General features: G+C 39.9%; 1 protein-coding gene across 1 annotated transcript in view; it reads left to right on the top strand.

Moving 5' to 3' along the window:
• Positions 1-27,240, top strand: part of CLIC4 (chloride intracellular channel 4) — a 95,294-nt gene that overhangs the window by 790 nt on the left and 67,264 nt on the right. The window lies entirely within an intron of this gene.

Below are 27,240 nucleotides of genomic sequence, written 5' to 3'. Positions count from 1 at the left end.
CATACACATTAGCCTTCAAGGCACTGCGTTTCTGCTTTTGGAGAGCCTCTCCTCTTCCCTCCTTCCAAGGCGCACACAATAGCAGCAAAGCTGCTGGGTCCCCATTCCTCATTTGCAGATTCTGTTCCTGTTTTGCATTATGGGTCCAGTGAAGTTCCTTCCCTCTAAATAGATAAGGGACCCATGGCACTGTGGGGTACGTAACCGGAGCTTCGGGTCCTGTGGTTGGAAAGCTAGATAGAACTATTTTAAAATAAAACTTAGGTGGAGCTGCTTCTTCATACAGTTTGTCATCCTCTTATCATTTCCTGGCCTTTGCTATGATAAGTTCATTGATTTATTGTAGAAGTTGGAAGTCAGGAATTTTATTAAGCCTGATCAAGTTCTAAGTGGATCCTCTTTCTGCTACACATATATTTTTTTTAGTATTTCCTTGTGTAAAGGGGGAAAGAAATCGGATGGTTTTGTGTCCATCCTTTGGTGATTTCAGACAATCCTCCGCTAACAGAGGCCTGCTAGATTCCCCTCCATGTTTTGGGTATATGCAGCTCAAAACTTTTCTCTTGCCTCCTCAACCATCCCAGGCAATGTATTGCCTCAATGTTGAAGGCTAATAGTCCATATCTTCAACCCCAGCTATTGTGTGGGCTGTGAATATTCCCCTTTAAGGGTTTCCCTACAACTTCTTTCCATAGGGCGGCCTAGTGTCTTTTTATTCCTAGGAGGAACTGTTAGTTTGACAGCCACTGCCTCAAACTGTTACTTTTAAGCTGTCCCTCAGCTACTTCTTAAACTATATTGGTTTTCTTTTCTCACATTCTTAATTAATCATAAGTCTTAGGGAGCATTGCCCATCCCCAAGGCTATAGTTGTCTTGGCTTAGATTTCCACAGTCAGTTGCAAATCTCTTGAAGGGCCTTGTTCTAGACTCAAAACAAGCAAGCCCTTATTCTTTTCCTGATCCCTTCACTCTGTGTCCCAATTCCACCTCCTTTTTGTTACCAAAAGATGTTCCCTTAGAACCTGTCTGGTGAAACTACTTCCTAGCTCCTGGTAATGCCTGGAATCTGCTTCATGTACATTCAGTAGGTAACATTCCCCCCCGAGAGGTAATTTACTGTATTGGGAGAATGTTACCTTTGGGCCTGGTTTTAAGACACTTCTACATTTATGACCACTTTGGTGAATATGTCCCTTTATCCTCTCTCCATTACTTTATACACTTCATACGGAACAACATAAAAACATTTGAACAAGCTACCTTGGATTCTTTTGCTTGATCTTTCTTGCCTCGTGTCCCACCTCTGGTTTCTGGGAGAGGAAGGCTGCATTCAAGCAGATGCTACTAATGAGTTTGTTAGGTCAGGATGAACTTAAAGACCTACAGTAATGTTTGAAATGTTGATAGTGCAGCTCCAGGGCACTTCGTTTGAACATGCAGCGTTGCTGGAAGCTTGGAGTTACCCTGTTGCTTTCATTTGCATCCCAAGATGGGGGTTTTTCCTGTTGCTGAAATAGTACAAATGCTGCCTCTCAGGCCAGCTGTGATTTGCTTCTTCCACTGCTAAAGTTTTGATCCTTCTCTGTCTCACCATGCCCAGCAGAGATTAGCTTCTCTTTCAGTGATGTCTGAAGGAGAATGGTGAATCTTCCCCCTTACCATTCTTTTTATTGTCTCTCTAGCTCTTGTGGTTACATACATTGAGTTTGTTAATGTCGGACGTGGTTTTCAGAAGGGTTAAAGATGACTCTTGGAAAGCTTTTTCTGAAAACAGCTACATGCCTCACTTCTTGCTGTGTGAAAGAAAACATCATCTGCGTCACAAAATGCCCTTTTTAGGAGTCATTTCTCTGTATGTTGCCTTTAGCCCAGGCTGCTGCTTATGTGATGTTTGATGTCCTACCAGATGCGCTGGTTTTAATGCTAATTCAGGACAATCTTGCTTTGGGAAAAAAAGCTTTCCAAAATAAGCTCTGATCTCTAATGTTAATGAAGTTTATCTTCCCTTTGCATTCTTCTCTGCCTCCGTAACAGTATCACACTCCCCACTCCACCCCCATCCCTCTGGCATTTAAGGGGCACAGTTGAGAACAGAAACTTTGAGCTAGAATCAAGGGGTGGGGCCTTGAGGAGTCTCGATGAAGTAATGTTCTGCTGTCATTACTTCATGCAGGCTATGAATAATCCATTACATACTCTTGGAGATAGTGTGAAGAGGTCTGAATGGCGTTCCTCATTCCCTTTCTATGAAGTTTGATTTTAAAGACTATGAAGAGTCTCTTGGGCATTCAAACATCCAATGTGCCTTGGAGGTGTTCATATATGACCTGTCCTACCTCCTGTATCCTTGCCTAATATGCCAGCATCTTTGTAATATAACCATAGGACATGTCAGAGTAGCATATAGTTCCTAGTCTCTGCTTCTGTGGAGAAATGGCACCTTAGAAACAGACCTTTTGCTTTGGTATGTCTAGGTTTGTCTTATGACTTTTGAGGGGCTGAACAGATTTTTTTGAACACTTGGGAAAGATATAGAGACTGCTTTGAACATGGGTTATTTTGAATAGAAGACACATTGTCTTGAGGCATTGTGTTCTTCCAGCGTTTTAGAGATTGTATGAATCTTGTGCTACGTATGATGTGGAGGAGGAGTAGCTTTTGGAGAGCTTTGGTGTTGAGTTACTGAAGGGAAATACCTACAAGTGCCTTACAGTGGGAGCCAAGCTCAAAAACCATTTGTATGTACACAATGCAAAGGCTGAGGAAATTTATTTGCACCACCTGGGCAACTGTGTTTTTGCTTATGGGGGGGGGGGGGGAAGGGATATAGGCTAGGATTCCAGTTTATGCAAACTAGGAAAAAATAGCTGCATATAAACTATAAATCTGTTCAAACAATCATATTCATTCAATCTATGCCAATACCTGTGGCTAGCAGGCAGTGTCTTTGTGGCTTGCAAATACAAGAGGCATTGGGAACTAAGATGGGCGGGAATTTTGGGACATTGGGAGCTAAGATCGGGGATTCCTGCAAAGCCCTTAAAAAGCTGGTTTAAAAATGTATTGTTTGCAGTGGGTAACAACTCTGAGGAAGAAAAACAGCCGGATGTTGCTAGTTTCCAGTGCAGAGGGATGAAACATTCATGGCAGGGGGTGGTTGAGAAAATAGTTACGCTCAGGGCTGCTATAATTCATGGCCTTTTCCTAAGCATGCCCTAGACATATAGATGAAATACAGCATTGCTTTGTAGCACTTATGCTGGTGGTCCGTGGTAATGAATAACTTGAGTCTTTGTGCCTAGCTTCTGGTGGTCTGCCTGCAGCCCATGTTAATTTATAGTGCAAATATTTGCTGGATGCTGATAAAGCAGAACAGGCTTAATAGATCTCATTCCCTAAGAGCTTCCTAGTAGGTTTACATGTATAATTGATAAAGGAGGATTGATTCCAGCCATTAGGTGCAATATTTAAAAACACCCAAGTGGAATGTAATGAATGTGTGGTATTTGTAGCCTGGTTTGAGTATATGCTGGAGCAAGGAAAGTTGAATTTTGAAATGCTGTTATGGATTATCCTTAATGTGTACAGATATTCTCCTGATCCAGAACACTGTGAGGTAGAGGTCACTGTTTCCGGACGGCTGCAGTCAGCCATATTTATTGCAGGGAGCAACAGTGCTGCTACACTGGGTATGCACTGGTTACATATGTAAACTCTGGTTATGAATGTGTAAACTCTGAATAAATTAAACAAATTCAATGTTGTACTTACCTGCTTAGTGTGTTTGTAACTTAGAAGCTTTAATTTATATATAGATGGTTTTAATATAAAGATTTAAGTGTTAAAGGTGAAGGAGAGAACAGCACTTGAACCAAGAGAGGGCAATGTATAATGTGTTCAGATCAGTAGATTTGTTCCGGTTCTTCTCCAGGGGAAGGAGAAAATACTCTGATAGTTAGCAGTGAAGATTCACCCTATTGATTGTTACCTTCATCTAAATAGTAAGACTGGTCTATAACACCTTTTAATTTCTGAGCTGTCTCTAGGGATAGTGAACACACAAACTTTTCTCTTCCAGGAAATCTAGAAACATGGCTAAGAAAAATCCCTTACTCCTAGGATTGCTAGAGGTTAGAAGAAGATGATGAAGAAGATTTGGATTTATATCCCGCCCTCCGCTTCAAAGAGTCTCAGAGTGGCTCACAATCTCCTTTACCTTCCTCCCCCACAACAGACACCCTGTGAGGTGGGTGGGGCTGGAGAGGGCTCTCACAGCAGCTGCCCTTTCAAGGACAACCTCTGCCAGAGCTATGGCTGACCCAAGGCCATCCCAGCAGGTGCAAGTGGAGGAGTGGGGAATCAAACCCGGTTCTCCCAGATAAGAAGAGTCTGCAATCTTAACTACTACACCAAACTGGCTCTCCCATTATAGTATACATGCTGTCTATAATACCTTTAATTCAGTTACTGCTGTTGCCTGATGTTTAGAAAAGAACAGAACTGAGAATGCTGACTGATGCTGTTACAGTATATTAATATGGGTTTGTAGTGCTGGTTGATTTTGGTAATTACAAACTGCTTTCTGATTTGAAAGCTTTTATAAAGTAGAAGCGTTGGTTCTTTTCCACTGCCCCTAAGATCCTTAATATAAAGTGGGCAAGTTTTGTACGCTGACTTTAAAGTCTGCATTAACTGAAGGGTTAAAGGTGGTACCTCCTGTATTCCTGATTACACAACTGTCAGTAGCTGTCTCCCAGCTACTCTTGTGTAAATATAAAGGGAGGAGTTGACACTGACATATATGAGGCATTTCTCTTACTGTGTGGTGGAAATATCCCTGAATCAAATAGAAACTCCAGGCTGAAGGAGTGCAGTGAAACTATAAGTCTGGTATGCAACAACTGAAGTCTGCTTCCAGCTGCCCACATTATGGAAACTGGCTGGTACCAAGCCAGTGTTTCTGGCATTTTAAAAACATCCTGGTAGTAGCCAGGTTTAACTCATTTCTACAAACAGTATAATGTATGTATGCGTTTTGAGATACTGGGTGTTTTCGCACTCACGTTTTACTGGCGCCACGACCCTCCTGACGCCGGCGAATCTGCATGGATTTCGCACCAGAAGCGCCGGCGCTCCCAGAAGCGCCGGCTACTTCCGTCGCTAAGCCAGCGCAAACGTTTTCCTGCATCTTTGCGATTTCCGTTTGCGCTGGCTTAGCGACGGAAGTAGCCGGCGCTTCTGGGAGCGCCGGCGCTTCTGGTGCGAAATCCATGCAGATTCGCCGGCGTCAGGAGGGTCGTGGTGCCAGTAAAACGTGAGTGCGAAAACGGCCTTTGAAAAGCTGGTCTTTAACACAGGCAATGACAAATTCTCTTTAGTGCAAGAGCCAGCCCCAGAATTTGAATGCTAGACTCATTTTTTACTAAGTGGTATAAGCTTAATATATAAACAAGCAATTACAAGAACTTATTGCATATGTCATATAACAAAATATATTTTAATGTGTGCGTTTGCAATAAAAAAGGCCAACTCCATGCTGGGAATTATTAGGAAGGGAATTGAAAACAAATCAGCCAGTATCATAATGCCCCTGTATAAATCGATGGTGCGGTCTCATTTGGAGTACTGTGTGCAGTTCTGGTTGCCGCACCTCAAAAAGGATATCATAGCATTGGAGAAAGTCCAGAAAAGGGCAACTAGAATGATTAAAGGGCTGGAGCACTTTCCCTATGAAGAAAGGTTGAAACGCTTGGGACTCTTTAGCTTGGAGAAACGTCGACTGCGGGGTGACATGATAGAGGTTTACAAGATAATGCATGGGATGGAGAAAGTAGAGAAAGAAGTCCTTTTCTCCCTTTCTCACAATACAAGAACTTGTGGGCATTCGATGAAATTGCTGAGCAGACAGGTTAAAACGGATAAAAGGAAGTATTTCTTCACCCAAAGGGTGATTAACATGTGGAATTCACTGCCACAGGAGGTGGTGGCAGCCACAAGTATAGCCATCTTCAAGAGGGGTTTAGATAAAAATATGGAGCACAGGTCCATCAGTGGCTATTAGCCACAGTGTGTGTGTATATATAAAAAAATTTTGCCACTGTGTGACACAGAGTGTTGGACTGGATGGGCCGTTGGCCTGATCCGACATGGCTTCTCTTATGTTCTTATGTTCTTAAAGTGAAATGATAAATCTTTCATTTCTGAGCATCCCTGAGACACAGAAAATGGGGAGCCAGTTGTCGGTGGAACAAGACTGGATATTGTGTCCCCCCCGCCCAATCCACTCCAGTCAGAATTCTAGCCACAGTGTTCTGTATCGGTGGTAGCCTCTGGACACTCCTCAAGGGTTAGCCCCATGTACAGTGCACTACAGTAGTCTAATCAAAATGTTCCCAGGGCAAGGATCACAGTGACAAGAGCTTTTTTTCCCCACGAGAAGCTGCATCTGAGTCATCTAAGAAACTGGTGAAAGGTCTCCTGGCCACTCTTGCCATCTGCTTTTCCCAGCAGGAGGTTCTTGAAATTTTGATGTGCCCTGGTGCTTCAGACCTGTCGAGTCCTGCTTTAACAGAGTCACACAATTGCAAGAAACCCACAGGCAGAAGAACCCTCCTCCAGCTGTGCCTGATGGCATCCTCCACACACTCAACTGTGTGTGTTCACTATTCACTAACATTGGATTTCTAGATTGTACAGTGGATAAAGCAAGAGAAAACTTACTCTGTTCCAGAGGCAATGTTGAAGGCCTTCTAGTCAAATGTCTCCCGCAAGTGGGTCACTCTGGATCAGTGGGTAGTTTTAATCGGGGTTGGTGGGGTGGGGGGGTGGGGAGCAGAATCTGCTTAGCTCCAGTTACCTTAATCAACTCTCGTCGCTTTTCACTTTTCATACTTAATGTTGAGTGTTTTAACAGCAGGCCAAATCAAGATTTGAGTTTTGTGAGTTCAGAATATGTGGAAACTGGTGCAGCGTAATAGAATATATCTTGAATGAGTCTCCTTTTGAACCGCAGTATAATAACAAAACATTCACCACGGAATGTTGACTGAGTCTACAGTGTACCTCAGAGCCATGAAATAAAAACAAAAGTGCTGCTGTCAGAAGGTAATCTTATTGGCTTGCAGTTGAAAATAATCCCATTAGGCAGAGTCCTCGTTCCAGGTGCAGCTTTCTTGCTAAAGGATAATCCAGTAAAAACACCTTCGCCTGAATCTGAAATACAACTGGGCTGGTGCATTTTCAGAAGGTGGTGATTTCAGACCCAGGGACATGAGAGATTGTATCCAGACCTGGAGGGTGAGTTCTTCAGACCAGGCCCACAACGTCTCTTGTGGAAACGGAGACTAGAGATGCAGTTAGCAGAAGTTGTTGTTTTGTTGACCCGGACTAGGTGTTTAGAATTTATTCCAGGTCTGGGCAATCCCAGCACTTCATATTTTTGGCCATTCTCAGGAACCAACATTGCCCTTCCCTTGTTCAGTACTCTTTATTTAGCAAAATATTTGTTTAAAAAGTTTATATTCTACTTTTCTCCATGATTTCAGTGTGGCTAACAAAATGCCAACAGGCAAGAAAACAACATGAAGCAGTAAAAAAAAAATTACCCTTGCATGTTGTTCCAAGAAATGACCCTATCCAGGCTTCCTGCACAGCTCCAACATGTCACATTGCCACCAGTTGCAAGTAAAAGTCCCTCTGAGGAGAGCTTGTGTGTGCAAGGCCTCCCTAAAAAAGTGAGGATGCCTTTTGAACATTTCTGGCAAGCCATTATATAACATTTGTCTAGTGCTCCAAAATGCCCTAGAATGGGCAGAGAAGGAGTGTGTCATTCTGTGAGACAGGTATAGTGAAAAGGAGATGACCATAGGAGGAGTGTAAATAGCAAGTAGTTAGGTTCATTACTGAATGGTGCTCTTCTTCCAGCCAAGTAGGTACATTGGATGGTATGATTCATTCACAGAATAAGTAATCCTTAGGGAAGAAAATAAGCATTGTCAGATTGGGCCGGGCCTTGTGTGTACCTATTTAGGATTAGGTAGCAGAGATATAAATTTTATAAAAAACACAGACTAAACACAAATATATATTTAAAAAAAATTAAAATATGCTTAAAACGCCTAGCACTCATTGGTCTTAAAGATGCTTTCTTTGTATTTCTCCCATGGGATCCAGGGAGCTGGGCCAAGGAAGTTGTGGCTCTTTCCTTCCTTCCCCAGGGGACCAGGAAAGGAAGGAGCCTCAGCCAATAGAAGGAAGAGAGACTTGGCTCAGTAGCTCTGCTGTGCAATTGAGAGAGTCTGGCAAAGCAAGTTCTCCCTCCCCCCCTTCTCAAAGGAGGAGCCTCAGCCATTGGAGAAAAGAGAGGTTTTGCTCTGTAGCTCCTGTGCAATTGAACAAGCCTTACAAAGCAAGCTGTTATGTGGAAGGAAGCAAGATATAGGGAGAAGGAAGCAGTTGCTTGAGGGCCTGATTTGGCCCCCGAACTGCATGTTTGACACCCCTGCCCTATACAAAGTAGCAGATCAGTCCTTTCCAGGCCACCGTCCTTCCCCACCAGCATAGCGTCTGTCTTATCTGGGTTAATTTTTGGCTTCTTTACCCTGTGTCACTTGATTGCGGCGGGATACTAGTTCAGGATGGCCTTAGAGAAATCCAGGGCGTGGTGTTGTCAGCTTGCTGATGAGTTATCTTCCACAATTTTTGTGGTTAAAAAGAGCTTTAAGCTTCTAGGCACAAAACCGCAAGTAGGCCAGGAACCCACCTGAGATTATGAGGTTTTTGGTTCCATAGGCTAAGCCTCTTGTCAACTTGGTTTCCTACTTTTACATCCTTTTTCAACACGTTGCTGAAATAGCATTTATAACAGAGCAGGTTGATTGTGGCTGCAATAGTTTGGTGAAGTCAGGGGAAGTGTGAGCATCTGGAAGAGGAGTTGGTTGCCCTTCCTTGAGGAAGACGCTGGAAAGCAAACGACCACAACAACTGGCAGGTTTCCCAAGTATTGTGGACCTAGATTCCAGCAATGCACATTTCCATACTCCCTTGAAAATGCTTGCTGGTACATTTAGATACAAGTCCGTGTATTAGTGTCTAGCAAATCTAGATTACAAACTCTAATTCTTGGAGTATTAGCTCTGTATACACTGGCAGGTAGATTGGTTCTGTACTGGATATCTCTATCCAGTGACTTTCTGCCTGCAGACTTTCTCCAATGCTGATCCATAGTGCCTCACTTTAGTCTTTAGGGTAAGTGGAACAATCACTACAATCGTGCTCATTCCTAAAAGGCAGAGAAGCTAGTCATCACTATGGGTTTCTTAAATAGCAGTCATTATTTGTCTCCAGTGTGGCTTAAATAATTCTCTCCCTTTGCCACAAAAGTTTGAGGTAGATTAAGCTGAAAGTGGCTCAGTGTCACCCATTGAGTTTGTGACAGATTGGGAATTTTAGTCTAGGTCTTTCTGGCCCTAGAATGCCGTTGTACCTCATAGTGTAAGTTCTGGATAAACAGTAAAAAGTGTGTGATAGTTGTACTTTTCCAGTTCCAAACAGAACTTTGGTCAAGAGGCCTGACTCTAGGCCTCTTGACTGCAAAATATTCTCGCACAAGGGCTAATTGGTATGGGATGTGGCCAGCAGTGAAGTTATCAAGCAAATGTTGGAAGCTGGTACCATCCCTAACAACTTCCAATTAACAGAAATCCCATACAGCTGAGAGAAATATCTCTCTGAAGTTGTGAAAACTAAGAACAAGGCTTGTCACATGGTTTCTTGGTTTCTCTGACAGCCAGGGAGATTACATCACTCTAAGACTCTGATTGGTCCCAGGGCCCAAGAGCAATTGGAATCTTTCTATAAGTTGCATTATACTTTGCTCAGAATGGGAGCTGCTTGAACCCTTGACGCTTCATAATGCCAGTGACGGCTAGCAGAAAACTTATGCCTGGCTGAAAGCTTTGCTGAACATCCTTCATTTCTGGAACATCGGCAACTATGCGCTTATGTGTTAGCTGGTCTTTTTTATTTTTATTTTTCTTCACAGTCTTGTCTTTAATATATATATTGCACTTAAATAAACCGTTTATTTTTATTAAATTTGTGTGAATCTTGTCTCTGCAATCTCAAAGCCTCAGTTCAGAAGCCTTGGTTAGCTCGCCTGTGATTAAAGGTATAGTTTGGGAACTCAGTGTTGCAAGTGTACCTTGCAGGGCTGATTTCTGGAATAATTTCCCTGAGAGGCTTAAAGGTTGGCTCTGCCTTTGGAATTACTTGGTAATAGTCTCTGAGCCTGGTAGCAGCCTACTATTTAGCCTGAAGATAGGGGATAGACTTTGAGAGATCTTGGTAAAGTTTTGACCCTACCTATATAACCTGGATATTCTCTCTTTTCCTGGGCTTGGGAGGGGAGAATCCAGTATATAGGTAATAAAAGGCATGACTCATGCCTAGAAGGACTTTACCGTTGTCTGATGCACAATCTTCAACTGCAGAATCTTTAGCAATTCCACATTTTTTTAAAAGTCAAGACCATTCAACATTTGGGGTTCTACTAGTCGTTTAAGTGGCTTTGGAATAGCTAAGCCTTTTCAATGGATATAAGAGAAATGGCACAAAAATTGATTGGAAGTGTACTCAGCAATCTTTTTTATGTGGCTGATGAAAGTGGAGCACTTATGTAAACTCACTAGCTACACTTCAAAAGTGAATAAAAAGTCTTTGGCCTCCGGGTAATCTTTCAGCGGGCAGGTCCAGGAGACAATATTAATATGTTAAAAACAGAGCTTAGAAGTGGCTCAAGTTCAAAGGACTCTGAATGTGATTCCTGGAGAAAGCAAACCAGGCTTTTAAGGCATCCCTTGAAATTTCTTCACCTTTGACAGCCATCCCTTCGGTGGTCAGAGAGGATAAGCTCATTTCCTCACCCCCAGCATCTTTGTTGGTCACAATTGGGCCTAATCATTGCCTGAAAACTTTTGCTCAACAAATCATTTTGAGATTTGCAATCTTGGTATCTTTCACTTAAATCCACTATTAAGCCACTGCTTCATGGCTTACCTGTGCTTTTCTTGTGGTTAGTCTTCATGTCCTCCATTGTTCTGTTTCTGACACCATAGCTTAGAGAAGCTCTTAAAGAGAAAAATTCAAATACTGGATTTGATGTAAACTATGCCGATGCAAGTTTTAGAAAGCAAGTTCTGTTGTGAAAATTTACGGCTGTTCTACACATTGACTCCCAACGAAAAAGGGGGGATGGGGGTAAGAACTTCTGTTTATCCTTTATCCCAACTGTATAAACATACCCAGACTTTTCCACACTTGGATATTGGAAGGCTGTATCACATGACCCTCCTTGCATAATAGTAACCCTTAAGTAGGGGTGTCACAAGCAGAGGACTCCACAGGCTGCCACCACTCTGGTATGGGTCTGTCTGGGATGGCTCAGAGCCCCCACCCAAACCCCTTTATCTTTCTTCCCAGCATCTGTGACCAAAGAGGCGTGCAGACCCAGGCAGTATAACAATAACAAGTTTATTGTAAGTGCTCCCAAGCAAACAAGTGGACTGTAACGTTTTTAGTGCGGTAGTGAACAGGGAAAAACAAGACAGTAAAAGTGGTTTAAAGAAATAAAAGCCCTGATGTGACTAGCTACACATTCCCTTCTTCTGCTTTCAACTCGCTCACCTTTCCCTGGGTGAGGGAAGCCTCATGACCGGAACCTATCCCCAGCTTACCCTTTTCCAGAGAGACCACTTCCCTGTCTGTAGCGAGGCCTTTTATTTCCTTCCAGATCCCACCCCTCTGGGCTCCACTGAGCAAGTTTTCCCTTCTAAACTTCTGCCCGCCCAATCAGAGACAGAAGGGAGCCCAGGAAATGTAGGCTACGCTAGGCGTAGGATCATGACAAGGGGAAATAGGTGCCTGAGTTATATTTTGCTGTTGTCATCTTGTTTCAGCTTCTGCATACGTGACCTAAGGACAGAGCAGGGGAGGCATAAGATCCAGACTAAATTTCCTGCTAACAGGAGGGAAGTTATAATTTCCACCAAGTACCCCTTTCTGCTGCAGACATCTGAATGGCACACAAATGCATCAATATATGTGGCCTTGGTGAGCTTTTATTGCAACAGATTGGGCCACAATTGCATCTCAACGGAAAACGCTGGACGTGCCCAACATAATAATTTGTGCTCTGTCATTGCTAGGTTGCTTGTTTCAGCTGTTTGGTATGGCTTCTGTCGTAGTCTAGAACAGCGGTGTCAAATATCCGGCCTGTGGGCCACCGGGCTCTTTTCTCCCCACTCCTCGTCCTGTCTTTACCCTTTGAATCTCCGAGGCTGCCAAAGTTCCCTGCTCTTCCTGCCTTGTCTGGCTGCATCATGAAACAAAGCTACAGAGAAAATGCGGAGTGGATTTTCCATTAAGGTCTCTGTGCCCAGATAAATAGGGCTCAGAGATCTTAATGGAAAATCCATTCCATGTTATCATTGCAGCTTTGTGCTGTTTCAGCATTTCTATAGCCGGTTGAAGCTTATGCTTCCTGGAGTTGTGTCCTTTCAGATAAAGGGTTGATGCTTCAAACCAGCTTGTCTCTGTTCAGTGGACCTGAGAACTGGGGACTAGTGATTATTCTAACTTGGGAACCCCCAGCCAAAGGGAGATGTTACACTGGAGAGCCACTTCCAATCTGAGTAGACCCGGGGAGGGGTGTGGGGAGCTTGCAATGCCATTTAATTGTTTCCCCAGGCTTCAGAGCATTTTATAGTTTTAGTTTCTGCTGTGGTCCTTGTGGGTTTTTTTATGCTTTATTTTAAAAATTACATTGCCAAATCCCACTATTCCCCCACCTTTCCATTTTAAACAAAATATTGCAAGTTTTAACCATGTTTGTATTTTAAGTTAAAAATAATATCTTTAATTGTCTTTGTCTGTGTCCTTTATAAAGTTTATATCTCCACTATCTCACTTTACATTTTATAGTACACATGGCCCAGCCCCACAAAGTCCCATTTGTGTCAGATCCAGCCCTCCTTACAAATGAGTTCAACACCACTGGTCTAGAGCCCTATTTTCAGGCTTTGTATTTTTGGGTGGGTTTTTTGCCAACTTCTTGGCATGGATCAGTGTTGTTGGGGGGGTGTGTGTGGAGATATTTGTGAATTTCCTGCATGTGCAAGTGTTTGGGCTAGATGGCCCTGGAGGTCCCTTCCAACTCTGTGATTCTCTCAAGCTTTTTAAAAAATGTTTTTACTAACTTTATGTAGTTAATGGCTACACTTCCTTTAGAAGTTATAGTTTTGCAGGTCTGGATCTGTTTAATTTGAGCTTACAGTAGCACTTCAGTTTGTTTCAAAGAGCTTGGGAAGCTGAGAGGGACGTGCTTTGCTGTCTGTAGATCCTACTTTAGTGTTCCTATTTATAGTGATGCAGCTTTGTTAGTGCACCTGATGACTCTGCCATATACAATTTGTTTTTGAAATGCTTTGAAGATGGAAAGAACATCATAGGGCTTGTGTTTATTTTTATATGTAATTTTGTGCAGATACACCAATATAACTGTATGAATGTGACTCAAAATGATGGTTTTTGAGTGTTGCATTCAGAATGTCCCAAGTTCTCTCTCTCTTGCATTTTCAGTTAATGACCTTCTTTGACTGAGAGCTTAGAAAGCTGCTACCAGTCAGAGTAGATAATGCTGAGCTTGATAGACCAGTGTTCTGATTTGGTAATAAGACAGGTGTAGCAGCTACTTGTTCAGTGCTGTGGGCATATGTGACGGACTCAGGCCCTTAGCCTGAGTAGCTGAGAAACAGGCTTGCAGCGATTGGCTGGAACACCAAGCAGTGGAAAAGTATCCTTTGGCGGTTTGCTCAGCAGAAAATCACCTCAGGATTTTTAATCAAAGATGGGGGGTCTTCTAGAGAAGTCTTCAGTATACCAGTCTGAAGTGAAGACAGTGGGCTTAGGCTGGGCAGTTGTAAAACCAACTGGATGAAAGGCTGAGAGCGGCCAGAGTGGTTGAGCTCCTTGTGGGAGACAGAGCTGAGTGAACTCTGTCTGGAAGAGGGAGTTTTCAAGCCGCTTGAAAGTCTGAGGGAGATTTTGCCAGTGCATCAGGCAATTTCCAGGTACAAACTAGATCACACAAATACACACTGAGGGGGAGAACTGGATTCTGGTGGTCAGCAGGATTGCCCAAGACGCAGACCAGAGGACTAGCTGTGGGGCTGAGATGCATCGGTATTCAGGGGTGTGAGTCCTGGAAGACAGTGTGAAAGGGTCTGTGAGGGAGAATACTGACACCAGTCAGGAGTTCTCTATGTGTGGGAGAGTGATTGAGATTTGTTATTTTTATGATTTGGCACTGCCAAAGTTAGCGCTAAACATCTGAAGAAACAGCGTTCTGAGTGCCCAGAAGACACAGACAGCCTGTGTGAAGTAGAGTCTAGTGTGACTCTAAAACCTACCTGGTTTATTGTTTATTTTAAAGATATTCTGCCATAGTAGTGTTATATTTTACCTCAGCCTGATTAGTCTCTACTCTCTGTAATTGTTTTATTCTGCCAACCCTCTGCCAATTTGCCTCCTGCATATTGAACAGTCATAATATTTCATCCCTCTCCCTTGCCTTTTGTTACCCAATAAATATTTTGTGGTTTTTGCTTTTAAAACCGTCTGGTGCCAATTAGTAAGAGTTCTGACAGGATTTCCGGGAGTGTTACTGAGGGACTGAGAGAAGGTGACCGGGGAGAAATTTAAAGTGGTCATCCTCCTGAGTGAAGCCTCTGACTGGGTTCCTCACGTATTAGAAATTTGTAATGAACCATAGGGCAGCAATGAACTTTGCATAATAGAGTTGTATATATTTAATTTATACAGTGGTGGTATGTCTTTGCTTGTATTCTGCTTCCCTGCTTTGTGTTTTCATGCTTGCTTAGTTATTTTTTTTACAATACTTCTGTTGGTCTTCAGTTGTTTTCTCTTAGCTTCCTGAAGGAACTTCTATAAACCAAAAGGGGAGATGCACATTTTGAATAAAACAGTGCACTATTTTACGTTACTAGTCTAATTGCATGCCTGCTAGAATAATATCTGTTTAGTTTTTTAAAATTTTGCGAATGATGACTTTTTTGGGCTCCCACAAATGTAGCAAGTGCCAACTTCCTAAGTCACTGACTTTAAATTTACCAAGGTAACCCATGTCAGTTCTGTTTTCATTCAGGGTCTCTGTCCAGACTCTGACCTGGAAATTAATCTTCTTTAACCACTTTCAGGTAGCCTGTAATGCTTCTGAGTCCTGACCACTAATTCAGAGGAGTGGGATTAATTTACCATTCTTAAAATATCTGGAACAGCTTCCAGTTTCAGCACTTTCAAAGTTATTTGTTTATGCTAAGAATAAGACTCCCAGTTAATTACATGTTTGTGCAGTGCTCTTTCCTAAAGGCATCATTTAATCCTTGCATTGTTGGCTAAACAAAGGACTAGGAGGTTTCTTTACATGGAGAAGGGAAATAACTGCCTGATCTGGGCTTGACATCCGTATTAGGCATAAACTAAATATAGTACTGTAAGTGACCCAGGACTGAAGTGTAACATCTGTGGATTTTCATGAGGTCAATGACATCAATCTTTAGATTCTTTCCTCTTGTACTTTTATGGTTTTTTTTGTGCCAACTTTATTAAAAGTTTGTTCTATACTTTGTGGTGTTTTAAAAAGTTGAAGTAGCTTTTGCTAAAACAACCAAGTTTCCGACAAAGCTACTGATCTAGGCATACAAAAGGTCTGCAATTCTTTTCTTGCAGGTTTTCATTGTGAAGTAAAATATGTGAGGTTGCTGGGCCATCTGGTGAACTTTGTACCTGTATAAAGGGTTAAATCTGGGCTGAGTATTTTTTAAAATACATATTTAATTTATATTGTATGTCCCAATGGTGACCTAACTTGTTGCATCATTCTCTCCTCCATTTTATCCTCAAAACAACTCTGTGAGGTATGTGTGACTTGCCCAAGATCACCCAGCAAGCTTTCATAGCAGAACTGGGGATTCAGATTTGGAGTCTATCAGAATCCAGTCCAGTACACACTGACTACACTAGACTAGGTTGGTATGGCAGGAGTGAACAGCTCCACCATCTAGCTATTGTGGAAGTAGTATTCATCCAGCATTGTTAACTTGGTAACTTTACAAATATGAGGGGATTGGGTTGGGGGCCGAGCCTTGCTGGAAGGAGAAGAACTGACTTCCGGGGTTGGAAAAATGGAGAGCTGACCCACTTCTTCCAAGAGGAGTGGACCGGAGGCTTTGTTTTGGGCATAAAGGGCGATTCCAACGCCTGCTGCCTACATTTTCCAGAAAGGGAACTGTCCAAGACATGCTTGAAGAATTTTGAGGGGGTTTACTTTGGCAGACGAGGAGTCCCAGAGGGATTCCTTTTCTGCTTTGAAGAGCCCTCGCTGAAGAATTGCATTCCATCATCTACAAAGGGTCTCCGGGGTCATTAAATTGACAAAAGCTCATCAAGATTCCAACTTTCTGTGGATTACAATAACATCTGAAAGGGAAGAGATCGGTACAAAGAAGAATAGACTTTGTTAAGGTAAAGATCTTTATCTACCACTCTGGGACTAAAACAAGCTTTTTAAAATAAAAAGATTAAGATCTGGGACTAACTGTAAGAGCATAAAGTCAAGAAGGGGGTAAATTTGGAACTTTTGGGACTTAAGATAGGAAAATGCAGAAAAATAACTGTTGTTTGACATACCTGTGGTTTTGAAAAAAAAACCAAAACCCTGACATAATAGAGTTGCTGATCTTCAAGACGAAACAGGAAGTGATGTTTTACAAATATCGTGAGACTACTAACCATCAAGAACGGCCAGAGAGTCAGGAAGTAAATACTGGAAGAAGGAAATCTTCAAGCCTCCAGGGGCATCTCTAGAGCCAGAAATCATAGAGAAACATCGGCAGTCATTAAAGGTCAAAGGTTTTATATTTTTAAATAAAGAACGGGACTTTAAAAGTTTATAAAACCGGCAAGAATCATCCTAAAAAGGAGAAAGATTTTGGACTATATGAGCAAAACTAAATTTTAAGCATTATTGAAGAAAGGAAAACTTTTTGAAAAAGGGGCTTGGAAAAAACGCGACTGCCATTTTGGATTTTATAAAAACTAAAAATTAATATCTTGAGCTAGGAAGCTCAGAGAATGGCGATTTTGGGCTTGTTGGAAATGGCATGCTCTAATCTGTTGAATTCTGTCATTGGTTTGCTGATTGGTGAGGTCAACATTAGAGCCTATTTTGTGCAATGGGAGGACAGTGATGTCTGATCAAAAGCCGGGAACACGTTTGAGATCAGGCTCATTGGGGGAAGGAAAAATGGCTAAACAAGTTCAAGAGCAACTGGATGCGATGGAGGCAAGATTGGCGAAGGTGATGAAGGACTTAATAACTGGAAGTGAGAAGAAACTAACAAAAGAAATTAATTCTAGTGCTGAAGAAGTAAAGAAAGAAATTAAAAAAGAGATTGAAGATCTCAGGAAAGAGTCACAAGCAACAGCGCAGAAGACACAGGAGATTGAAGCTAAAGTCAAAGACCAAGATACTATTATTAAGAAGATGCAGGAGAAAGCAACACTGCAAGATTGCAAGTTAATGGAAAACTTAATTCATTTAAGAGGTGTTCCTGAAAATGAACAAGAGGATTTAAAGAAGTACATTTCAACAATCATTGCTGAGTACATGGGAGAGGACCCTGAGGTGACGGGACCCTTGTATGACTATGTTTACAGGGTCAACTCAGAATTTGCTAGAAAGTGCAAGCTACCAAGGGATTTGGTAGTAAAATTTACTACAAGAGATATGGTGGGAAGGATTTTGAAAAATAAATGGTGGTGGAGGAAAGCAGAGTAAGAATAATGAAGGAGCTGCCAAGGAAGGTCATAAGTGACAGAAGACAATTTAAGAAATTAGCTTAAGGGCGAAGGGAATCAGATGGATTCTACCTGAAGGCCTTGGCTTTCAGTATAAAAGACTGAGAATTACAATAATAGATACTCAAGGCATGGAGAGGTTTTTTGCGGACAATAAAGAATTTGGAGATACAGAATAATTGAAGAATCATTATGGATTACAAACTAATTTCTTGGAATGTAAATGGACTAAATTCACTGCAGAAAAGAAAAGCAATGTTTCATTGGATTAAAAAACAAATTCAATATAATTTGTCTACAAGAAGTACATATTAAACAAATGGATTACAAATTTTTATGGAATAAATCCTTGGGTGAAATTTTTTTTCATTCGCTAAGGAAAAGAAAAGAGTGATTTTTTATATTAAAAAAGAATTGGAGCCAAAGTTGATTTTTTAAGGACAGTGAAGGTAGATATGTTGCAGTGGAGGTGTTGATGAATGAGAAAAAAGTTGTTATTGGGACTATATGCCCCAAATGGGGCAAAGAATGCTTTTTTAAAGACATTATGCAACAATTAGACCAACTGACATATGACTAGATATTTTGCTGCAGTCTTTTCAAATTCCATTCCAATTCTTTATTTAACAAATGTCTCATTTGCATTTGTAATATTGTAATTTCCCTTATAATTTTCTTTTTCCCTGGTCTTTTTCTCAACTCCCCTTTTTTCTTTATTTCATTTTGAATGTCCAACAGCTGTTTTTCTTTTGTTCTCTTGTCTTTATTATTCAAAGTAATCAATATTCCTCTCATTACTGCTTTATAGCCATCCCAGTCCGTCTGAAATTCTATATCCTCTTTGTCATTCACTTGAAAGAAAGCTTTAGTTTCATTTTCTAGGTATGTCACTATTTATTCTGTAGTAAATCTTCATTCAATCTCTATCTTCTCAACTTCTTAGACAATTTTGTAATGCACATTATTGGGTTATAGTCAGCCCCAATTTTGGGTAAAATCTTTATTTTCCTTGTTTCCTTGTTACCTTTAGTGCCCCACAACATATCAATTCTGGAAAAAGTTTTATGTCTTCAGGGTTAAATTTCCTCCATATGTCCTCCAAATTTTCTTGTTTGACCAATTCAAAAAAAGACTTTGGCAATTTTCCTTCTTTGTTATTATTTTTTTTCCCCCAGACCTATCCAGTGAATTCTTAATTGTTCCATTAAAGTCTCCCATTATCAAAACTTGGTCATAAGTCAGTTAATCAAATTGTTGTATAATGTCTTTAAAAAAAGCATCGTTTGCACTATTAGGCACATACAGTCCCAATAATTTTTTTTTTGCATTTAGTATTATTTCTACTGCAACAAATCTTCCATCTTTATCTTTAAATACTAATTTTGGCTCCAATTCTTGTTTAATATAAAAAATCACTCCCCTTTTCTTCTGTTCAGCTAATGAAAAAAATTCTAACCCTAATTGTTTGTTCCATAAAAAATTGTAATCCTTTTGTTTAATATGCACTTCTTGTAAACAAACTATATTACAATTTTGCTTTTTAATCCAATGAAACGTTGCCCTTTTTTGTGGTGAATTTAGTCCATTTACATTCCAAGACAATAATTTGTAATCCATCATGGTGCAAATTCTTTATGTTCTTCATAAAATCTACGCATTTCCTGTGCATTTGTAATTGTGATACTTTTCCCCTGAAGTTCAAAGCTCAAACCTTCAGGTATTATCCATCTAAACCTCATTTCATTGTCCCGTAATTTTTCTGTCAGTTTTTTGTATGTTCTTCTATCATTTATCACTTGCCTTGGCAACTCCTTCATAATTCTTACTCTGCTGCCTCCCACTATCAATGTCTTTTCAAAGTTTTGTTCATGATCTTTTCCACCATTTCTTTTGTCATATATCTTATGACAACATCTCTTGGTAAATTATTTTTCTTGGCATAGAGTGAGTTCACTCTATACATATAATCATACATATTTTAGTCTCTTCAGGATCTTCCTCCAAAAATTCTGCATTTATTTTTATTACCTATTCTCTCAGGTCACCATCTTCCTTTTCAGGTACTCCTCTCAGACGTATCTGAGTCTCCATCAGTTTGCAGTCATGGATTGTCACTTTTTCTTATATTTTCAACAAAGTGGAGTCATGTACTTTCTTTCTCCTTTCTACCTCCTGCACTTTTTTAGATGTTTCCTCTGTCTCCTTTCTGAGATCTTCCATATCTTTTTAATCTCTTCTATAATTTCTTTTTTTGATGCAGTTATCATCTCTCTCATGCCTTTCATCATTCTGGCCTCCATTGCCTCTAATTGATCCTGTATTTTCTCCAATGAAGCAGCCCTTGTATGGGTTTGCTTGTGTTCTGACATTTAAAAACATCGAAAATTTTGATCTCACCAATTTGAAATTTGACTATCAAGTTCAAAAGATTAGAGCTTGCTTTTTACAACAAGCCTAATTTTGCCGTCTTCAGAGCTTCCCAGACCGAAATATTAATTTTTAAAGTTTTTAAATCCTTCAAAATGGCAGTCGTGACTTTTTGCTTCTCTCTAAATTTTTTTTCTTTTAAAGGCTTCTAAAGTCCATTATAAACAATATGTCCAATAGTATTTATCCTCTTATCATCTCAATTATTTCCAACAGTTTTTAATGTCCCGAAAACTTTAAAAATATTATTTTAATTTTGACCTCCTTGCAATGGCTGCCGATGTTTCTCAATGGTATTATAATCCTAGAGAAGGCTTTTTGTCAGCTACTTCCTGCTTTGCTTGCCACCAAATCTCGTTTTCACTGGTAAAGAGATCTCACGATACTTGACGTGCTTCCTGTGTTGATTGTATATGCTGCAGATCTGTGAGATGGTGCTCTTTTTTCAAAACCGCAAGTAGACCAAACAATAAATTCCTTTCCACTTTTTAGCCCTGTCCTTTAAATTTACAGTCCAAATTTCACCTCTTCCTCCCTTCTTCTTCCAAGCTTTCTAGATTTCCATTTCCCACCTTCTGAATTTATTCTGTTTAACTGTAAATAGTCTCGGAATGAAAGATAGTAATCTGTACCTTTTCTGCCAATTAACCAGATCCACACCGGTCTTCTGTAGCTTTAGATGTTTAGCAATGTCCAAGAAGGTTAGGATTCTTTTGAGCTTATGTCAAATAAATGATTCTGAGAACTTCTGCAGATGATGAAAATGCAACTCCTCAAATGAGCCCCCCCCCCCCCGGGTCTCCCTTTTAGCCAAGGTAAATCTCCAAGTTTTCTGAGCATATTTTGGACTAATCTCTCGCTGAGAAAATTTGCCTTCCACTACCCCAAACAGATTAATTTGCCTTCCACTACCCCAAACAGAAGTTCCAGCCTGCTCCTGTTATAAGAAGCAGTTCAGCTCAGCATTTTCCTCCCCCGGAAGTCTATGACCAGATATTGTTAATGAGAGACTTTAATGGAACTATTAAGAATTCTTTGGATAGGTCTGGGAAAAAAAAATAGTTGGCAAACTGCCAAAGTCATTTTTTGAACTAATAAAACAAAGTCTGGAAGATGTATTGAGAAAGTTTAATCCTAATGTACGTGATTATACTTTCTTTTCAGCAAGGCACAACTCCTTCTGAAGGATTGATATGTTATGGACTACCAAAGATTTGGGACTTATTACAAATAAAATAGAGATTCTTCCGAAAATAGGTGCAGACCATAATCCATTATTGCGGTTGGCAAAAGACAGGAAAAAGGTGAGGAGACGGAGATTAAATGAGGACTTTTTGCAAAATGCAGAAATAATGGCTTCTCTTGAAAAAGAAACAAGCCTTCTTCCAAATAAATGAAAATCAGGATGTTCAATATCAAACCATGTGGAACGCGTATAAAGCTGTAATGAGAGGAAGTTTAATTACATTGAACAATAAAGATAGAAGAGACAAAGAAAAACAAATGGTGGATTTACAAAAAGAAACTGGCAAAAAAGAAAAAGAACTGCGGAAAAGACCGGGGAAGAAGAAAATTTTGCAGGAGATTACAATCTTACAGAGTCAACTGAGGCGTTTATTGAATAAGGAGGTGGAATGGAGCTTAAAAAGACTGCAGCAGAAATCTTTTGAGGGTGCTAACAAACCTGGGAAGTACCTGGCGTGGCAAATGAAGAAAAAAAAGGGAGAATAAATTTATAAACAGAATTATAGTTGGACGTAAAGATATTGTGGATCAAGCAGGAATTAAAAGGGAATTTTACAAATACTATGCTAAACTATTCAAAGGTCAACAAGTAGATAAAGAGAAAATAGAAGTGTACCTGCAGAGAATAAAAATAAAGCCATTAACAAACTGTGGAAAAAACTTTAAATGAACCAATCAAAAAAGCTGAAATAGAAGCAGCAATTAATTCATTGAAATTAGGTAAAGCATCAGGTCCTGACGGCTTTTCAACAAAATTTTACAAAGTCCTGGTAGATGTATTAGTACCAAAATTCCAAAAGTTGATGAATAATATTAGACAAGATGGGAAAGTGCCAAATACATGGAAGGAAGCAGTGGTTTCATTGATACCAAAGGAAGACAGAGATGCCACGAGTGTTAAAAATTATAGACCGATTTCATTACTTAACAATGACTATAAAATCTCTGCTAGGATACTAGCAGAATGACGCAAACAGCACTTAAATACCTTTATTCAAGAGGAGCAAGCAGGTTTTCTCCACAGAAGGCAAATAAGAGATAACATCAGAACAGTAATAGATATTGTAGAATATTACGAAAAGCATCCAGAAAGAGAGGTAGCATTGTTTTTTGCCGATGCAGAGAAATCTCTTGACAGTCTTAATTGGGACTTTATGTTTGCGGTGATGGAGAAATTGATATTGGGAAGTGATTTTATAAGAATGGTCAAGGCAATTTATACAGAACAACAAGCTAAACTTTGTGTGAATGCAGACCTGACAGAGCAAATGACAATTAGCAAAGGAACAAGACAGGGTTGCCCTCTATCTCCGTTGCTATTTATAATGACTTTAGAGATTTTGCTGATGCAAATCAAAGAGGATAAATAAATAGTGGGGCTGAAATTGAAAGGTTTCTCTTATAAATATAGGGCATTTGCAGATGATGTAATGTTTATTAATGAAAACCCATTACAAGTGACGCCCTTGTTAAAATTAAAGAGTATGGAGAGTTAGCGGGCTTCTATATAAATAAAGAAAAATAGAAAATTCTAAGTAAGAATCTGTCATTGAGCAAACAGAAAGAACTACAGAGTATAACTGGATGTGATGTTACCTCGAAGGTAAAATATTTATAGAGATTATGATGAGAAACATTGATTTGTATAAAACAATTATGAAAAGCTTTGGCATAAAATTGAAGATATGTTAAAGTGGAATAAACTGAATATGTCTATGCTGGGTAGGATCTCTGCAATCAAAATGAATGTTCTACCAAGAATTATGTTTCTTTTTCAAACAATAACAATAGTGAAAGATAGCAAACAATTTAATCACTGGCAAAAAAAGATTTCAGAATTTGTATGGGCGGGTAAAAAGCCAAGAATTAAAATAAAAATTCTGATGGATGCAAAAGAAAGGGGTGGTTTCCAGTTGCCTAATATTAAGTTATATCATGATGCAGTTTGTTTGGTATGGATTAAGGACTGGATAACTTTGCTTAACAGGAAATGATGGGTTTTAGAAAGCCAAGGGAATGTTTTTGGTTGGCATGCTTATATGTATTATGGGAAGGAGAAGATGGATTTTTCTCACATTCTGTTGAATACTTGGAAAAAATATATAACAAATATGGTGATGAGAGAAAGCCGTTATGGATTGTGCCAACAGAAGTCATAAAGTTGTCTTCAGATCCACAGGAGGATAAATGGCTATCATATAAACAACTGCTAAAAATACAGGGAGGCAAGGTGGAACTAAAACCGGTGGAAGAATTGCAGGACAAACTTAATTGGTATCAACTGCAACAAATTAAAAACTTGCTGGAGCAAGATATTAGAAATACAGGAATAAGACAAGAGCAAACAGAATTGGAAAAAGTGCTGTTGGGCGAAAATGAAAAATTGATTTCAAAAGTTTATAAGTTACTATTGAAATGGTCTACAGAAGATGAAGTAGTGAAACCTCTAATAAAATGGGCAATAAACATGAACAAAGAAATACAAATGGAGACATGGGAACACCTATGGAAGAATTCTATGAAAATATCGACGTGTTACAATATAAAAGAGAACGGTTTTAAAATGTTGTATAGATGGTATATGACACCTAAGAAATTAGCAAAAATGAATAATCAAATATCAGACAGGTGTTGGAAATGTAAAAAACATGAAGGTTCTTTCTACCATATGTGGTGGACTTGTGATAAAGCGAAACAGTTTTGGCAAATGATTCAACAAGAGACCTCGAAAATTTTGGGTTATGACATCAATTTTGGGTTATGACATCAAGAGAGCACCAGATATCTTTACAAATGGAAAGTTTTCCAAAACAAGATTGGACATTGTTGTGGTACTTGCTTTCAGCTGCAAGGACATTATATGCACAAATATGGAAGCAAGATAAAATACCAGAGAAATGGGACTGGATCTTAAAAGTGTTACACTCGAGTGAAATGGATAAACTGACTAGAATCTTAAAAGACTGTAAGTCAGAAAAATTCAAGGATGATTGGAAGAAATTTCAAGAATTTGTTGAAAAACAATGGAAAGTCAAGAGACACTTAGTGGTTTTTGATAATATTTTCTGAACTTTTAAGGGGAAGTTAAAGATGTAAATGGATTTTTGATTTGATATGCAATTTAGTAGAGGGTTAGATTATGAGATAAATAGAGGGCTAATTTTAATAATAATTAATACATAATCTTGGTTTATTTTGTATTAAGGTAAATTGGAAGTGAAGATTCTATAAGCGTGAATTTTACCTTTTTTTCTTTTTAATTGTTTTAGATACCAGCGGAGGTCAAGAAAAAGAGGGTTGGGTGGAGGAGGAAACTTTGTAATGTATTGGTTAATATTTTGAAATTTATGGTTGATGAATATCTTTCAATATGTTGCAAAAATAATAAAATTGGTCTAACAAGGAAGGAGAAGAACTCAGTTTCCCTGGCTGTAACTGCTTACTCAGTTTCCCTGGCTGTAGCTGCTTACAAGTCCTTTGTAAGATGAGAGCAGTGAAATGGATTGGACCAGATAGCAAGCAGCGGCTGGATCCATTTTGCTCTTAAGCAAAATGTTCCTTTTCCCATTTCATATGATTTCATAAGTGCTCCTAGACTTCCCCCCCCTAACTTGTATTACGAGAATGCTAATATCATTGGTTCTAGCTAATGCATGCCTGCAGCAATCATACTAATGTGTATAAGAGGATATTGGATTTATACCCTTCCCTTCCACTACCTAATGGAGTCTCAGAGCAGTTTACAATCTCCTTTCCCTTCCCCTCCCCAGAACAGACACCCTGAGGTAGGTGGCGCTGAGAGAGCTCTCTCAGAACTGCTCTTGAGCAGAACAGCTTTGAGAGAACTTGTGACTGACTCAGGGTCACGTCAGCAGGCGTCTGTGGAGAAGTGGGGAATCAAACCCGGTTCTCTCAGATCAGAGTCCGCACATTTAACCACTACACCAAACATATATAGTATTATAAAAATCTCCCGAATTGATTTGACCTGTTACCAGTGCAGGACACATAAAATGAACATGTATTCTGCTGGCAATCTTCAGACATCTTGGGAAAGCAGTTGTCTGTACAGAACCCAGCTCCCGAGGCTAAGTCCACTGTATAATGCTATGTGTATGTAAAGTAATCTGAGCTGGTCTTTGAGCAGCCATAGTCTAGCAGTTATAATCAGGATTATCAAATATATACAATGCCTATAATGTTTGAGAGTCTGTAGGCTGTACTGAAATTCAGTTTTGTATCTGTATTTGAAAGTGGCTTTTAAGTAGCTTTCTCATTTTTTTTTCTTTGTCTGTTTCTTTAATGCAAAGCTTAGAATAACATGATTAAGTCACCACATGTGAAATAGCTTTTCCTGGGAGCTGTAAATTGACTTGATGTTTTTTATGTGAAATCTGGTATGTGTGTTTCTTTGCTTAAACTCAACTGTAAAATGTTTACAATAGAAATTTCTCTTTGGAAGAATTCTGTGGTGCCACAGGGATAAAGCCAAGTGCCAGGAGTATAATTTGCTTTGTATTTCAAAGTTTGAAGGGGGAAGCAATATTCTTTGTTGTTTTAATACAGATTTGAAAACTTGTGTTGTCTTTTTTGCGATGAGGCCAGGTGAAAGTGGGGAGGGGGTTTCTTGTGCTGCAGCCAAAGCACATACTGTACTGTGGTTACTAACAAAGACAAGCAAAGTTCTTGGGCAATAGCTCTTCAGCTTTGACCTCCTCCCCCATATGTAGCATTGAGTCCCAAGCGTGCTTTTAAAATATAGAACAAACAGGTCCAGTGGCAACCATTTTTGTAATCTTCCCACTTCAGATACCACAATGCTTTATCTTGAGCTTGGTGACACAGAGGGGTTGTCAACAACAATTGTACTGGAATACAAGAACCTAGCTTTTGATAGCAAAATAAATACCACCTCCTAAACACTTCAGGCTCAGATTAACTCTGGAGGGACCATGGTATTTCTGGCATGATGGTAAATTCTTCCATTGCTTACTTAGATAGTGATATGTTTATTCTTAACATAAGAACATAAGAGAAGCCATGTTGGATCAGGCCAAAGGCCAATCCAGTCCAACACTGTGTCACACAGTGCCCCCCCAAAATTATATACATATATTTATATCTATATATATATATACACTGTGGCTAATAGCCACTGATGGACCTCTGCTCCGTATTTTTATCCAATCCCCTCTTGAAGCTGGCTATGCTTGTAGCCGCCACCACCTCCTGTGGCAGTGAATTCCATATGTTAATCACCCTTTGGGGGAAGAAGTACCTCCTTTTATCTGTTCTAACCCGACTGCTCAGCAATTTCATCGGATGCCCACGAGTTCTTGTATTGTGAGAAAGGGAGAAAAGGACTTCTTTCTCTACTTTCTCCATCCCATGCATTATCTTGTAAACCTCTATCATGTCACCCCGCAGGTGAGGTTTCTCCAAGCTAAAGAGCCCCAAGCGTTTCAACCTTTCTTCATAGGGAAAGTGTTCCAACCCTTTAATCATTCTAGTTGCCCTTTTCTGGACTTTCTCCAATGCTATAATATCTTTTTTGAGGTGCGGTGACCAGAACTGCACACAGTACTCCAAATGAGACCGCACCATCGATTTATACAGGGGCATTATGATACTGG

Source organism: Heteronotia binoei, chromosome 17, assembly GCF_032191835.1.
Source record: "Heteronotia binoei isolate CCM8104 ecotype False Entrance Well chromosome 17, APGP_CSIRO_Hbin_v1, whole genome shotgun sequence".
Lineage (NCBI taxonomy): Eukaryota > Metazoa > Chordata > Lepidosauria > Squamata > Gekkonidae > Heteronotia > Heteronotia binoei.
Note: the sequence above shows the minus strand (reverse complement) of the source record. Positions and strands in the feature narration are given on the sequence as shown.